General features: G+C 33.7%; 1 long non-coding RNA gene across 1 annotated transcript; it reads left to right on the forward strand.

The window, feature by feature from the left end:
- The first annotated feature begins 400 nt into the window (after positions 1-400).
- Positions 401-2,633, forward strand: LOC124900095. Its single transcript, XR_007057813.1, has 2 exons — positions 401-852; positions 2,009-2,633. It is a non-coding gene; the product is annotated as an uncharacterized LOC124900095 (long non-coding RNA).
- Positions 2,634-3,202: the final 569 nt, after the last annotated feature.

Below are 3,202 nucleotides of genomic sequence, written 5' to 3' on the forward strand. Positions count from 1 at the left end.
TATGTATAAAAACTCTGAAGTGAACTCTTAACATTGAACAACAACAATTGTACAATATATGTTTATTTTGGCTGTTGACGCCCAATTTTGACCTCCCGATTCTCCTCTTAGGCTATTATTAATTTTTAACATTAATATTTTTTACGTATTATTTTGATATCAAATAAATAACAACATGTCACATTAATGATTTTAATCTATTTATTTTTTTCAATCTATTTATTTTCTAACCTGATTTTACCAATTTATGACAATTTTAACCTAATTTTATCTAATTTATTATAATTCTAATTCAAATTATGTTTAATTGGACTCAATTTCACTTTCTATTCAACTTTAGACCAAATTTTTAATCTTTAGATCTCAACCCTTGATCAATTGATCTAACGGTTGGATCAAACCCTATTCCTCTTTCCTTTTAAACCAAAAAGAAAACCCTAATCCCTACACTTTCACTTTCTCTCTCTTTCTCGCTCCCCCCATGAACTGATCGCCGGCGGCGGACAATCAAATGTAGCTGCCACGGCCGCTTGTCACCGACGAGACCACCATCGGGAACAGCGTTTCAACTACCGCCGCAATAATCATTTTCTCCTCTCACTCTCTCTAGGTCTTGTAGGGCTTCGATTGAGAAGAATCCCAAAATGCAACTCCAAAACCCTCAAAAAACCCATCTATCAAAAACCCTTCTCCCAAAAATATGAAGTTTGTGACGACTCAGATTTCAATTTCGTTGATCTACACCTATTCTAGAGTGTAGAATAGAAGAATAGATACCCTGCTCTTAAGAAATGCTCACAAGTTGGTGGTCGAATCATCAATCTGGGACAACTCAAGGATAGCCATTGTCTGGTAAGTACCTTTCTCTAGGCTCAACACCTTGGTCTACTATTGAAACTTTATGTAATAGAGGTCTATGAATAACTTGTTCGTATTTTATGCTAATATTTGAGTGTATAAGAATAGTGATGATTCCTTTGGTAGCATGGGATATGTTTTGTAAGATGATAAATGGGTCAAGAAAGATTCTGTTGTGATCAAGAAGAGGCTCCTAAGCCAACCAAAATCTTTGATTCCGCAACCATTCTCAATGAGGAAGTGAATGACATTGAGATTGATTTATCCACAAATCAAGTAGTACCGAGGTTGGTCTGGGTTGTAAAAACTCAAGTTGCTTCAAAGTTCCTTGAATTTATTGGATTTAGAGATGGCAATTGTTTGGCGAAGTTGTATAACCTCTTTTTGGTAGTGCAAATTCTTTGGGGAAGTTGGTAGGACGGTGATTCGAGCTAGAAATTGAACTTTTGGCTTGCTATTTCTTTGTTATAAGGTAAGATACCCGTTCCAGTTTGAAATTCATCAATTGGTGTCTTTGGCACTCATCAATTGTCAATTTGCACGCATCTATTGTCAAAGTTAAAGGAAAAAATTCAGATGATTTAGATATATTCATCTTAGACCTTATACAGTGTCAGATGCAACTGATGATACAATAACTAATTAAGGAAGAATAAGGGAATCAGAAGAAATAGCAAGCTTTTTTTTTTCTTTATATTTTGATTGACAAGTTTAGAAGGAATGGCATGTATAGTAGTGGAACTCTGCAGTGTCATATATTGGAGCTAGTTTTTCATTGTCTGTACTCTGTTGCTTGTTTGTTTTGAAATACAGTTTACTGATTGAAGTTCTCATAATAAGATATTACCAATTATCTTATGTCTTGCAAGCTATTTTTTGTAACTAACAACTTTATTAACTATCAAGAATGCATTACAAAACTAGCCAGACTAACACAATCTGCTATGCAAAATTAGTCTCGCTTTATACGACCACAACCATTATACTTCTTTCTATTACATGAAGAGTTGAAGAGTAGAATATGGAGTAACAACTAGACACATTTAGCTGGCAACAAGAGGCTTTGCATCAATATCTTCATATTTTCTTCCGCCCTCATGTTACATATGTACGTGATTTCTCTGCCAATTGGTTCCCATTGTTTCACCAGGTTCTCAAAAGTGTTGTTGTTTCGTTCTCCCCAAATGGCAAGTACATACTCAACATATATCATCCTTAGCGTTCTAGTCTGCTTGGATCTCCCTTCGTTTCTTTGAAAAAGCCACTGCTGATGTTGATTCCATGAACTAGTAGGGTGGACAGGGATCTTCATCCACTTAATCAGATATGCGCATAATCGCTTGGCAGCAAAGATACATCCAAAAAAGAAGTGGTCTCTTGATTCTGTTAAATTACCACACATCACACATATTGGGTGCACAGACATACCCCAGCTGATTAAACGATCAAACACTTAGAAGCCTATCCTACAGTTAAAGCCACATGATAAAGATGGCTTTGGGTCTTGCAATATTATAGAACATAAGACTTTTCCATTCAACTCTTGAAATGTCGCCTATCATTTGCAGGTACATCGTTGGAATCCAACTATGCTTAGAAGATGTTTTTGTTGTAAAGTGTCAATCCTGTTTCGGGACTCAATTATTTTTTTCACCATTCAATTATTAACTTTTAATTTTAAATAATCTAAGGTTACACGTGTGAGACACACATGTGGTTAAACTAATACTATATTAAAAATGAAAAGTCTCAAAATTGAGTTTGTGGAGTTTGAATAAATAATTCACTGATGTCTAGCTCAATTTATATTACTAGTTTAGGATACGCGCCCTACGCGTGCACCTCGCTTTAATGTGTTCACTTTTATAAAATCACTTTGATAATATAAAGAAATTATGTCTTGATTAATAAGTTAAATAAATTGATAATTTTATGAAATACAAAAAACATTTAAATAGAAAATTAATATATTCATAGAAAATCATATAAAAATATTAAGAACCACTTTAATCTAAACTAAGAAAAACTATCAAAGCTATAGAGCAATCCAAAAAGAAAAAAGCTTTTAAAACTTTCTCGAAATGACATATGAAGCAACTAATATGTTGTTAGAAAGTGTTGGATCGAGGAAAACAAATTAATATTTTTACTATTATAATGTAAAATAATATGCTATGGAAAGAATTAACTTAAAGTATTCCTATTACACACTTTGGATTTTGAAAAGTTATCTTTTTACTTATTGATACAAGAAAGACAAGGGAGCATGAAACAAACAGCAAAATTAGTCCACATGCTCAAAGAGTCGAGGACCCTTTTGATGACCACACTCGGATTCACAAAC

This window comes from Capsicum annuum, chromosome 7 (genome assembly GCF_002878395.1).
Source record: "Capsicum annuum cultivar UCD-10X-F1 chromosome 7, UCD10Xv1.1, whole genome shotgun sequence".
NCBI lineage: Eukaryota > Viridiplantae > Streptophyta > Magnoliopsida > Solanales > Solanaceae > Capsicum > Capsicum annuum.